This window comes from Lonchura striata, chromosome 24 (assembly GCF_050655825.1).
Source record: "Lonchura striata isolate lonStrDom1 chromosome 24, ASM5065582v1, whole genome shotgun sequence".
Lineage (NCBI taxonomy): Eukaryota > Metazoa > Chordata > Aves > Passeriformes > Estrildidae > Lonchura > Lonchura striata.
Genome location: NC_140726.1, coordinates 2,977,173 through 2,990,235, shown reverse-complemented (window position 1 = coordinate 2,990,235; position 13,063 = coordinate 2,977,173).

Sequence of the window (13,063 nt, the reverse complement as noted above, 5' to 3'; positions counted from 1 at the left end):
GCGCGCGGACGCGGAGCTGGGAGAAGGGCAGAGGCGGCTCTGGAGGCACGGCTGCTGTCCCGGGGTGCTGTGCTGGGCTGTGATCTGACACCACGTTCCCCTCTGTTGGCAGGGCACAGGTGACAGTGACATTCGTCATTGTGTCACCGCCAGCGCTGACAAACCCCGTACCGCAGAGCTTGGAGCCTCACGGGGTGCCTGGCAGGGGCACCACAGCAATGAGGGTCGCTCCCAGGTGGAGGTGATGCCTTAGGAGTTCAGCTTTTCTGTTTTTCATCTATTTGTAATCATGCAGTTCTTCAGTGTACAGCTCTAAACTCCATGTACGGTGCCGTGGCATTCACATTCTCTGAACAGACACAATTCTCCCTCCCAGGATTTTCCTGGGAAGTTGTGAGATGCAGTGAGAAAATTCAGAGAAAGAAGAAAACAATTCTTATCTCTACTGGCTGCTCCTGTTGTTTGGCACATGTGGAATGTGTTATGGAATGATTTGTTAATTGAACACCAGTGATGGTCGTTTGGATTGATGGGCCAGCTGGGTCAGAGCTGTGTCCTGACTGTCTGGAGACAGTCACAGGTTTTTCTTTGGTATCTTTTTAGTATGATATAGTTCTAGTATAGTATAGTATAAATGTAATATAATTTAGCTTAATAAAAGCAATTTATTCAGCCTTCTGCACCATGGAGTCAGAGTGTGTTATTCCCCCTTCAAGGGTCACTGCTTCGACAGAGTGAGCTGCTGCTTCCCCATTTGGGGCAGACACAACCATTCCTCTCCAGGCCTGGCAGTCAAGGACACCTCACTGCCTCAGGCCAGAGAGATGGAAACAAAAGAGAACTGGGAGGGCAAATTTGGGGTAAATGAGTTCATTAGTTGAAGCTGTAATTAGCAGATTAACCCCCAAAATGCACCTTCCACTGTCCCAGGCTGCTCCAAGGCCTGTCCAGCCTGGCCTTGGACACTGCCAGGGATCCAGGGGCAGCCACAGCTGCTCTGGGCCCCCTGTGCCAGGGACTCAGCACCCTCCCAGGGAAGAATTTATTCCCAATATCCCATCCATCCCTGCCCTCTGCAGTGGGAAGCAATTCCCCCTTGTCCTGTCACTCCAGGCTTTGTACGAAGTCCCTCTCAGCTCTCCTGGAGCCCCTTTAGACACTGGCAGGGTCTCTAAGGTCTCCCTCCAGCCTTCTCTTCTCCAGGCTGGACACTCCTCCTTAGCCCAGTTTGCTGTGCCACCCTCCCCTAGCAGAGATATGGGCTCACTCAGGACCTCAGAGCCCCAGTGGGGCTCACACGAGGCCCTTCAGGGCTTGTGCCTCTGGTGCCAAAGGCAATAAAAGCAGCAGGAATGAGCCCCACAATGAGCCAGACTGGGCAAACTGAGACCTTCAGTGCTTTTGGTCATACACCAGTGGGAGCCAGTTATGTCCTGGGAAGCCCCAGGGGCTGCCAAATTCCCAAAGTCTTCGTGAAAATGGGTTCCTTATCAAAGGTGTTATTTTTTCAAGCAATAAAGGAACAAATTAGGGAATTTGCAGATTTTTCCTGCCTCTTAGAATTCTACAGCAGGGACTCACCTTGCTCAGAGCCCTGCAGAAACAAGGACCTGCCTGCTCAGAACACTTGATCCCAACTGATCCATCACCACCTTGATCCTGACTCCCACAATTACACCGAGGAGAAAGCAGCAGCTGAGCTGGGAAAACAATAGGGATCAAGTGGCTCAAAGACAAGAGGTGCTGAGGGCGCTGAGCTGATGAGGCTCCTCAGTTCATCATTAATTGGGATAGATGTTTAAAATAAAATAATGCTGCCTAATCACCCAGAGAGCCTCCCAGGCACAGCCATGGCATCCTCTGGGAGACTGATACCTTAAAAGTCACCTTAAAGGAAACAACAGGATCATCCTCTGCCTAGTGAATATTTGGGCTTTTTAGGAGATTATTTAGAGGCAGAAAACACAAAGTGTTCCCTGCAGACACCCAGCTTGTTTTTTTTGGGGACTGCCAGGACACAGCCCTGCTTCCTAAAGCTGCAGCTTCACACGCCAGACCAGCGGTTCCTCCTGGGATAACCGGGAAGCCGTGCTGCAGAGACATCCAGGGACTCGCTGCTCACACCATGGCTGCATCGATCTCCCCATCCCTTCCCAGGGACGGGCTCGTGTCACACCCCAGCCCAGAGAGAAGTTGGATGGACCAGAGCCAACCCTCCGAGGAGGATCTGCCCTCTGGGCTGCGGGGAAAGACCAAAGCAGCTTCCTGTCGTGCTGGAGCTAAGGGAGAGCTGGGATCCCTGCAAGGGATAACATCCTGCCCAGGGATACCTGCCTCATCCCTGGTGATGCCTTGGGAAGGCTGCCCTAGAACTGAGGCTGGACAGAGCTAAAGAATAAAGCAGGGACTTATTAAAAGGCCTCAATAGATCCACCTTGGGCAGCACAAGAGTCCAGCCAGGGCTGCACCTAAGATGAACCAAAATGGTCCCAAAATGAACCCAAGAAGAACCAAAATGGTCCCAAAATGCACGAGCGCTCCCGGGGCTCTCCCTGGGATCAGTTCTGCTCCATTGGCACCTTGGAGTTCATTGTCCCATTCCAGCTTCAGCCCAGGCAGTCCCATCCTGCTTGTTTTTCTCTCTCCAGCCCACGCTGTTTGTGCTCCTGGGCTGAGGTTTGGATCATTTGTCCTTGGTGCCCAGCTGGGGCAGGAATTGTTTTGTGTCCCTGCTCTGTGCAGAGAGCTCAGCATCCCCTCATGTGGAGCCCAGATCAACACACTAAAGCAGCCCAGAATATAAAAAATATAAAACCTGAGGCATCATTAGATCCCCCACCACGATCCCAACCACCCTTCCAGCCATCCCAGTGCCTTCTCAGCCCCTCCCTCCCAGCCTCAACACATTAACTCCACACCCCTCCAGCCTCCAGGATTCCCACCCCAGCTCCATTCCCAGCAAGGCACCACCTGAATCATAACCTCACCCTAAGGAAACCCCATCACAAACCCCACCTGCACACCCCATCCCAGAGCAACCTCCGTCCCCACATCCCGTCTCTCCCACAGCCCTGCTACAAGAGGCACCAGTGATGAAGTTGCAGCCAAGTTTTGCAGAGTTCAGCCGAGCCAGCTGCCCTCGGCGCCGCCAGCACGATCCACCTGCGGTTGCCGGCTCAGTGGGCGTGAAGGGGCCGCGTGGAATACAAATGGACTCTTTCACTTAGCAGGAGGCAGGTAATTTCTTTTGTCCCCGCTGATGCATTATTGATTGTGATGAATGTCAGAGCAGGAGCCTGTTCCAAAAGCCATTAAACAATAATTTCATCTCCGGAGGGTAATTGATTGTCAGAGGGAGCAGCTTTGCCAGTCGCAAGGTGGTGGTGACGGGGAATGTTTGTATTTGGGTGGGGACGGAGGGAGTCTTGGGCAAACTGCATGATTTATTAATCAAACATGGAAAAAAGAGTTGGGAGAGGGAGTGCACTGGAAAGAAGGAGCCAACTTCTTCCAAGCTGCTGGGCAAGGCTGAGAGCCAGCCTGACCCCAGGCCGGCTCCGTCACGCTTTGAGAGCATCCCTAATGGGACTTTGCTGGGCTGCTGGGCTCCAGTGACACATCCCAGCGCTGACCTGGCACCTCCCGTTATTCCAGCCCCTGACCCGCACATCAAAGTGCTTTCCTGACACACCCCAGCTGCTTCCCTGCCTCTCCATTAATGCACAGCCAGCAGAGCCAGAGTGGTGAACAATCTGCACCCCAGAGCCCCCAGCTCTCCCCTCCAACAATCCTCCAACCCAGCACGGCCCTTCTGCTGATTCCAGGGAGAAGCTACATCACATCCCCATGGAGGGAGCACGAAGAAGAGTCTGGATTTGGGAATTGGGATTGGAGGTGCACTTTGTGGCATCAAGCTGGAATGCAATGAGGGGAAGGACCCTCCCATCCCAGAGGAGAGGGACAAGACTCAGTGGCCCCAGAATTAATCCTTGCTGGTTAACAGTCCTTCAGCAGCATTTAGAGACACAGACCTACAAAGGGGCATGGGGACATGTCCCCAGCCATGCCCTGCCTTCAGGAGAACACGATGCATCACCCTGTGTCTGTCTGTCTGTCTGTCCACTGGTGGCAGTGGAGGGCAGGGATGGAGCAGCATCCTCACCACATCTCCAGCAACAGCCACAGGAGAGACAAATCCTTCTGTCAGGAGAGGAGAGGGAGTTTATCCGTCTCCTCTGCGGCACATGAGAGGTGGATTTATCACGGATTTCCCTTTCTCCCATGCTTTATTTAGTAGTTCATTATCTTGTCAGCTGGAACCGGCCAGCTCCCACAGCACACTCTATCACTCCCAAATCCCTGCAGGAGCCACTCAAGGTAAAATGACCACCTGAAGGCCACATCTGACCTGGGAGAGGACAGTTCCCAGCAGTGAGGAATAGGTTGGAGTGCTGAATGAGAAAGAAATTCCTGTCCTTTAGGTGTGAGGATACAGAACTGTGTAAGCAACTCATCATCAAACATTCTCCGTCAGGCTAGTTTAAAAAAAAAAAAAAACAACAAAAAACCAATAAGAGCTCAAAACCACAAGCAAGTTGAAAATTAAAGTCCTTCCAACAGCATCAGGCAATGCCTTCTGCCTTCAGATCAATCACAAGGCCTGAAAATAACTCAAACATAAAAGGAGGTCCTGTCCCACCACAAAACTCTCAGAGGAGCAAGAAACAGCAGTGAAAAGTCATCTCTAGGGAAGAAGGAGCAATGCAGCCTTCCACAGCCTTTCCATGAGCTGAGCTGTTGCAATGCACAATTTTCCAGGCACATTTGCCAGTTATCTCCATAAGAGGTGGCTGTGATCAGTATCTACAAGCAGCTGCCAGCCCAACAACAGAATCCCAGCGTGGTTTGGGCTGGAAAGGACCTTAAAGATCATCCCTAATCCACCTTCCACTATCCCAGGGTGCTCCAAGCCCCATCCAGCCTGGCCTTGGTTGCTTCCAGGGCTGGGGCAGCCCCAGCCCAGCCTGTGCCAGGGCCTCAACACCCTCCCAGGGAGGGACTATTTGCATATTTAAACTCCTCCCACTGCCATAATCATCTTCCACCTGCAGGCTACCAGAGGAAATAGGAGCCGCATCACCCTACAGAGGACACAGACGCTTCCTTGACTTTCAGGGCCAGACCTTGAAGAAGTTCAGTACAAATCTTCTGTGTTTATTTGTTTCCATTTATTTTCTCCATTACTTTTCCCGCGATCAATACCATTATTTGAATAAAAATGCACTATGTACAAGACAAATGCCATACAGAGAATACCAATTGAACATACTGCCTTGAAGTGAAGCCATCGAGAGGGGAAGCAATTCTCCTGGGGAGCAGGAGGCCATCAAGCAGTGATACCAGCACAGCGCTGAGCCGCGCTCCTCACAGAGCGCTGAAGGGAACAAAGAAGAAAGGAAAGCAAAGAACCAAATCCTCACTTCAAAAGCCTCCTCGTTTCAAAGCCTGGCACAAACATTAACTGACTTGTCTTCCCAACAGCCCTTTGGGGCAGCACTGTTGTTTTCTGTGCTGCAGGAGCAGCTCGGTTCAGACCCCAACCCGAAGCTTTGCGGGCTCTGTGGTTTGAGGTTTGAGCAGCCAAGTGAGCCCCTGGGTGCCATCCTGCCCTGCCCTGGGAGCTGTGGGCAACACCAGCATGGAAAAGAGGCAGTTCAGGCTGTTTCTTCCTCCATCTAAACCCTCGAGTGCCGGAGCTCACCTCTAGGTTGGGGTGGCTCTGTGTGGTGGAAAAGTCTCTCCTCCCACCCGAGCTTCCCAAGAAAGGCTCAGCAGTCTCTGTTGTTCGGTCTCAAGGCAGTTTATTGCAAGTTATCTAAAAGATTTTCTCCTTGGGCTGCTGTGGTTTGCTCACAGCTCAGGCAGAGGCACACACACACCCTGACATCCTCTCTGACCCCGACTGCTTCTTCTCTCCCACCCAGGGCTGCTGCTGTCTTTTATATGGTACATTACGTGTTACATGGTTACAGTTTTTCCCAATGCCCATTACCTATATTAAATGGTGCTTTTCTATCTTTTATATGGTACATTACATGTTACATGTTTGCAGCTTTTCCCCAATGCCTATTACCTATATTAAATGGTGATTTTCTACTCTAAACCAATCTGTGAGTGCAAACATCACCAAGAACATGGAGGTGAGGAAGGAGAAAGAGGGAAGACAGGGCAGGCCCAAATCCCAAATCCATCTTAAACCCTCTGACCCCCATGTACAAAACCAAAACCCCCCTGTACAGCACTCAGAAATTCTTCCCTCTACTTTGTGACCACTTCTACTCTAATATCTAAACTTTTGTGACTTCTCAATCTTCCTGCAAGGTTGGTAAATCATTCCATGGCTCAAACCCAAAATCACAGCTGTCTGCAGCTGCCTGCCAGGATCTCAAATGCTTCTGACCTGGACTCGGAACATCCAAAAATGTCTGAGGGACATTTTGAGTTCTGACATTTGAGTTTATTAATTATTTTATAGCACCTTCCCCATACCTAAAGGGGCTTCAGAGAGCTGGAGAGAAACTTTGGACAAGGGCATGGAGGGACAGCACAGGGGGAATGGCCTCCCACTGCCAGACATCAGGGCTAGATGGGATATTGGGAAGGAATTCTTTCCTGTGGGGCTGGACAGGTCCCGGCACAGGGTGCCCAGAGCAGCTGTGGCTGCCCCACTCCTGGCAGTGTCCAAGGCCAGGCTGGACAGGGCTTGGAGCACCCTGGGATGGTGGAAGGTGTCCCTGCCCATGGCACAGGGTGGGTGGAGATGGGTTTTAATGTCCCTCCTAACCCAAACCTTTCTGGGACTGAGCTGGCAGATCCAGTGAGAGATCTCACACAGAACAACATCCATCCTCACAGCGAGTTCCACGACCTGCACTGCTAGGGTGCTGCCCTGACTGCAGGAGCACAAGACACCCAACCCTCGCTGCTCTCACAGCAGCAGGAAATGCCCAGGCAGGGGCTGAGCCCTGGGCTCCCCTCCCAGACATCTCCACAGCCATCCCAGCCCGCTGCTGAGCTTAGGAAAGCAGAGCACGGCGGCTCGAGGAGCTGCTTCCAGCTTGGCTCTCGCTGCTGCTCTTAACCCCAGCGACCTCTCCAGCTCTGCCCTGCCAACACAGAGGAAAACAAGCCACTTGACAGGCTCCCTTCTGCTCCAGAGGAACATTTCCCCAGGAAAGAGAGATCAAGGAAAGCACCAGCTCTCTGTCTAAAAGATGGGGAGATATATTCCAGCTGACATTCAGCACTATCAACATTTTATGAGCTTTGGAATCCAGTTAGTTAGCCAATATTTTACTTAACTCTGGTTTAGATTTAAAAACTTGACCTTCTCTGAGCGCGTGCCTGTGTCACATTTCTCTTGGCCGTGTGCAGCTCTGTGTGCAAAGTACCCAGTTATTTATGCCCCCTTTTTATTGCTGCACTGTTATTTGTTCATTTCTACTATTCAAAAATCAATAAAAAGATGGGGGCCCCTGAATGTGGGAATCCAGGGCTTCCCTCTGGCTGCCCTGGCAGGTCTGGGACCCTGGCAGGGTCAGGAACCCCCCTGGACAGAGCCCCCAGAGACACTGGCTGTGATCTCTGCCCATGGAAAAGAGTTTTCTTACAGGATCAATCTTACAGGATCAATTACCAGCTCTGAGTGTTTGATATCAGTAATAATTAAGTGTGGCACGGGTGCAAAAGTAAAATTTTAGGATTCTAGATTAGAGGTCCAAAGGGGACAAGATGGAGGAAATTGGGTGTGCCTTGTCCTTTTTCTCCTTCTTCATGCCCTCCATGTCTCACTGTGGTGTTGGCATTTTTCTGTTGGTTCAGGCTGGGGACACACTGTCCAACGTAGGTGACAGATATTGGCACGTTATTGTAAATGCAGCCCAGGGAGTTTCTGGTATTTAATGTTTGTCACATCCCACTGAGGGCAGAGCCCCACACGCTGCCCTGCAGGACAGAGCTGGGCAGGGCAGCAGAACATGTGAGAGATAAACAGAATAAACAACCTGGAAACCAGCACAGACCAATTATGGCTTCTGCTTTGGCAGGGGGCTGACAGACAGAGACTTTCTACAATCTCGGAATCATCAATACCTCAGATTCCAACACCTGAACAGGCGCTTGGGGCACCCACATGTTTCTCCAAGGTGCTTATCCCACATAGCAAGAGGCAAATCACCCAGAGCAGCTCTTCTCCGGGCCAGGAGGGCTGTAAATCAGGGCACAAAGCAGCCCTGGTCCTGCTCCTCTTGGTGAGGCAATAGAAAATAGTTTTTTATCTCAGTGTAGGGGTGCAGTTTGGATGTTCACACACAGATCAGAGCCCCTTCGTGCCTGGAACTGCCAGGAAAAATCACCCGTGTTTGGTCATGGAAAAGGTCTGAGCACAGGGCAAAGCAGCAGTTTCAGCTCCAGCAGCAACAAAACACACGGAGCAAGGGTGGAGATCTCCCAGAGGGAAAGGGAGCAGTGGGACAAGCACCCAAAACATCAGAGCTGGAAGATCAAAAGTATCAAAGGTGGAAGGTCACCCCAGGAGTGTGAGCAATGGGTGACAACAGCAGTGACAGGACACCAACACAGTCACCTGGATCCTTTGCCTCCCCTTTGCAGACAGAAACATTGCACTAATGAGGCTAATTAACACCCGACACCTGGCTGGACATGCAACTTCCCAGAAGATGCTCCTCACTCCACTTGCCTGTCTGGGGTCATACACCAGACCCAGAACTTCCCTGTCACATCTCAGCACAAGCAGCTTGTGGAAGGCAAATAACCCCATCCCCCTCCTCGCCCCACCTGATGAAAGAAATGTGTTTTAATAAAGAAAATTGATTTTGTTTGGTTTATTCATTAACACGTCGATCAGGAATGATTTATGGCCACAATTTGCCAAATTATTCCTCTATTGATCAGCCCAGGATTGTTTTGTTGTAGGTTCAGTCAATTAGGAGTAGCACTCAGGTGGGTAAATTAATCAGTCTTAAGTAGAGCCCGCCTTTGGAGTGGGGCTTGGCAAGTCCTGGTGCCAGTGCAAAACCTCACTGAGCAGCCCTGCTGAGGTGAGATTTCTCCTCACAAAGCAGCAGCAAAAGGTGCTCAGCACCTCCTCCTTCCCAGCCAACTCAGGGATCAAAACTTTGTTCTGCTTCCCATCACAAGCAGAGCCATTCCAGCCTGCAAGGCTTCAGCCCTCTGAGCCCAGCTTGTCTCATCTCAGAATCCCAGAATGGTTTGGGTTAGGAAGGGACCTTAAAGCTCATCCCATTCCAATCCCCTGTCACTTCTCTTTCACCAGGCTGCTCCAAGCCCCAGTATCCAGCCTGGCCTTGGGTGCTGCCAGGGATCCAGGGGCAGCCACAGCTGCTCTGGGCACCCTGTGCCAGGGCCTGCCCATCCTCCCAGGGAACAATTCCTAATTCCCAATATCCCATCCCTCTGGCAGTGGGAGCCATTCCCTGTGTCCTGTCCCTCCATCCCCTGTCCCCAGTCCCTCTCCAGCTCTTCTGGAGCCCCTTCAGGCCCTGGAGGGGCTCTAAGCTCTCCCTGGAGCTTCTCCTGTCCAGGTGAGCACCCCCAGCTCTCCCAGCCTGGCTCCAGAGCTGAGGGGCTCCAGCCCTTGGAGCATCTCCGTGGCCTCCTCGGGCCTGGCTCCAGCAGCTCCAGCTCCTTCCTGTGCTGGGAGCCCTGAGCTGGAGGCAGCTCTGCAGGTGGGGTCTGTCCTGGGGGGCAGAGGGGCAGAATCCCCCCTGCCCTGCTGCCCACGCTGGGGATCAGCAGGACACAGTCGGATTCCTGGGCTGCCAGTGCCCATCCCCAGCCTCATCCAGCCTTTCCTCCACCAGCACCCCCAAGTCCTTCTCAGCAGGGCTGGGTTCCAGCTGTTCACTGACAGCTGGACTCAAGGAGTCCCTTGCTTCCTGACATGCAGCTCCTGCTCTGCACAGACCCTCCCTGGCTGCTGCCGCCTGGCATCAGCAGAACAAAGCACAAATTACAGGGAAAGCACCGTCCCTGTGGATCAGCACTGCCAGCAAGAGCAGATGGCCACCAGCCCACGGCAGAGCAGAGCAGCCCAGCCTTGTGCTGGGAGCAGGGAGCAGGCACACACTGCCTGCAAACCTCTGAGCGTGGCTGGATGCTGTCCTGCTGCCTGCACCCCTCCTGCCCCCTGCAACCCATCCTGCACCCCGTCCTGCCTCCTGCACCCCATCCTGCACCCTGTCCTGCTTCTGCACCCTGTCCTGCACCCCATCCTGCCTCCTGCACCCCATCCTGCCCTCTGCACCCCATCCTGCCCTCTGCACCCCATCCTGCCCTCTGCACCCCATCCTGCACCTTGTCCTGCTTCCTGAACCCCATCCTGCACCTTGTCCTGACCCCTATACCCCTCCTTCCCCCTGCACCCCATCCTGCCCCTGCACCCTTGTCCTGCACCCCGTCCTGCCCCCTGCACCCTGTCCTGCCCCCTGCACCCTGTCCTGCCCCCGTCCTGCCCCCTGCACCCCGTCCTGCCCCCTGCACCCCATCCTGCCCCCTGCACCCCATCCTACACTCTGCACCCCATCCTGACCCCTGCACCCCATCCTGCACCCCGTCCTGCTGCCTGCCCCCATCCTGCCCCTGCACCCTGTCCTGCCCCCTGCACCCCATCCTGCCCCTGCACCCTGTCCTGCCCCCTGCACCCCATCCTGCCCCGTGCCAGCACTGATGGACGGGGCTGTGCCCTCTCCTTATCTTCTCCAGCTCCAAGCCAGGCAGCAGTGGGGCTCGGGAAGCCCAGGCTGAGGCACGCAGGGTGCAATCACACGGGCTCATCTCTGCTCCCAAGCCCAGCTCTTTAGGACCGTTTAAGGCACTTTTCTTAATCTCAGCATTTGCGGCAGCACCCAATAAATCACAGCACAAGTCCCCCACCAGCAGCCACAAAGCTGCTCCCTGCAAATGCTGCTCTTCCCAGGGAGAAGCATCCCTGCAAATGCTGCTCTTCCAAAGTTTTTCATCCATGCCAGAGGGAAGCATCCCTGCAAATGCTGCTTTTCCCAGGGAGAAGCATCCCTGTAAATGCTGCTCTTCCCAGGGAGAAGCATCCCTGCAAATGCTGCTCTTCCAAAGTTTTTCACCCATGCCAGAGGGAAGCATCCCTGAAAATGCTGCTTTTCCCAGGGAGAAGCATCCCTGTAAATGCTGCTCTTCCCAGGGGGAAGCATCCCTGCAAATGCTGCTCTTCCAAAGTTTTTCACCCATGCCAGAGGGAAGCATCCCTGAAAATGCTGCTTTTCCCAGGGAGAAGCATCCCTGTAAATGCTGCTCTTCCCAGGGGGAAGCATCCCTGTAAATGCTGCTCTTGCAAAGTTTTTCCCTCATGCCAGAGGAAAGCATCCTTGCAAATTCTGCTCTTCCAAAGTCTTTCCCCCATGCTAGAGGGAAGCATCCCTGCAAATTCTGCTCTTCCCAGGGAGAAGCATCCTTGCAAATGCTGCTCTTCCCAGGTTTTCCTCCCATGCCAGGGGGAAGCATCCCTGCACATGCTGCTCTTCCAAAGTCTTTCCCCCATGCCAGAGGGAATCATCCCTGCAAATGCTGCTCCTCCCAGGTTTTCCCCCATGCCAGAGGGAAGCATCCCTGCTGCTGTGCTGGGCCTCACAGCAAACACATGCTCGGGGCACAGAGTCCCTGGCCGAGCACCCCGAGCGATGCTCAGCGTGGGTGAGGGCTCGTCTCTGTCTTTGCAAATGTCAGGGCTTATTCTTTCCTGAATGAGATATGGATGTGGCAGCATGATATTAAATTACAAGTCAAATAGTACAAAGGCTGTTAATTACACGCCAAACACAAGCTGCTGTCAGAGAGGAGACACTGGGCTCGATGGCCCATCAGGCTGTTCCGCTCTGGCAATTCCTATCTACCCGGTAAAAGTCCAGGAAATTGGATTGGTAATGGGAACGGGGGCCTTTCACCTCCAGCCCAGCCATTCACGTCCAGCCCGGGAGGGAGAAGGAAAGTCATTACCAGCCTGATGGCCGGGCAGCATCAGGCTGGAGGGAGCTGGTGGGGCTGCAAGCCACAAGGAAAACGAGGAGTGGGTGTAGCCCTTGAGTTAGGGACGGGTGAATGAGCAACACACAGACTCTGGGTCTCTTCAGTTTATTAGAAACCCATTTTTTTATACACGATTCCAGTACAATGACCTGACTGGTCATTTAATCAACACCCCTCACACCGCTGGCTAATTAAGAAGACACCCTTTGGTGAACAGTTTATGAGAAAACAACTGTTCAAAACACCAGCTGCAAGATTGTTTTAATTCTTTCTCTCAGCCTTCTCAAAACTCCCCAGAATGACTCCTGGGGAAGTTTATCTGGCTTCTCTCTCTCTCTTCTCTGTCACATCCACAAATGGGTTGCACCCCTCTGGACAGCAGCAGTTTGGTGTGAGAAAGTTGTTGGGAGATGGAGAGAGCAGCCCCTCAGCTCCCAGCACTTTCTGCCACGAGTATCTGCAGAGCATCTCTCCCCCACCCTGGCTACAGCCTGAGGATATTCCCTCCTATTTATGGAAAACACTGGAATATTTACACTCCTCTCCCAGCAAGGGTGCTGCAACACTTTGGTCCTGCAGAGATGAAGGACGCACTTTGATGCTGGCTGTTTTTAACAACCTCGCACTGCAAAGCCCACCCCTCCTCAACTGATGTGCTTGCACCCTCTCAACACCCTGGGAGGTGGAAAAGCTCTGAATTTGTCAAGGACAAGGAGCCACAGCAGCAAGAGATGAGGGACTTCACAGCCACCACGGAACTGGCAGAGAACAGCCACGTTTCATCCTGCTCCATGAACAACTTCCCTCCTCGTTCCGACTCCCCAGGCAGCACAGCTCATACCAGGGATGCTGAGACAAGGAAGGGCTGAGCTGCCTTGCCAGCGTGATTTAGCCAAGGTGTAAATTGCAAAAAAAAAGGGGGGTAAGGCCTCTGAGTGTCATTTTTCTTTGGCATTTTGCAGGA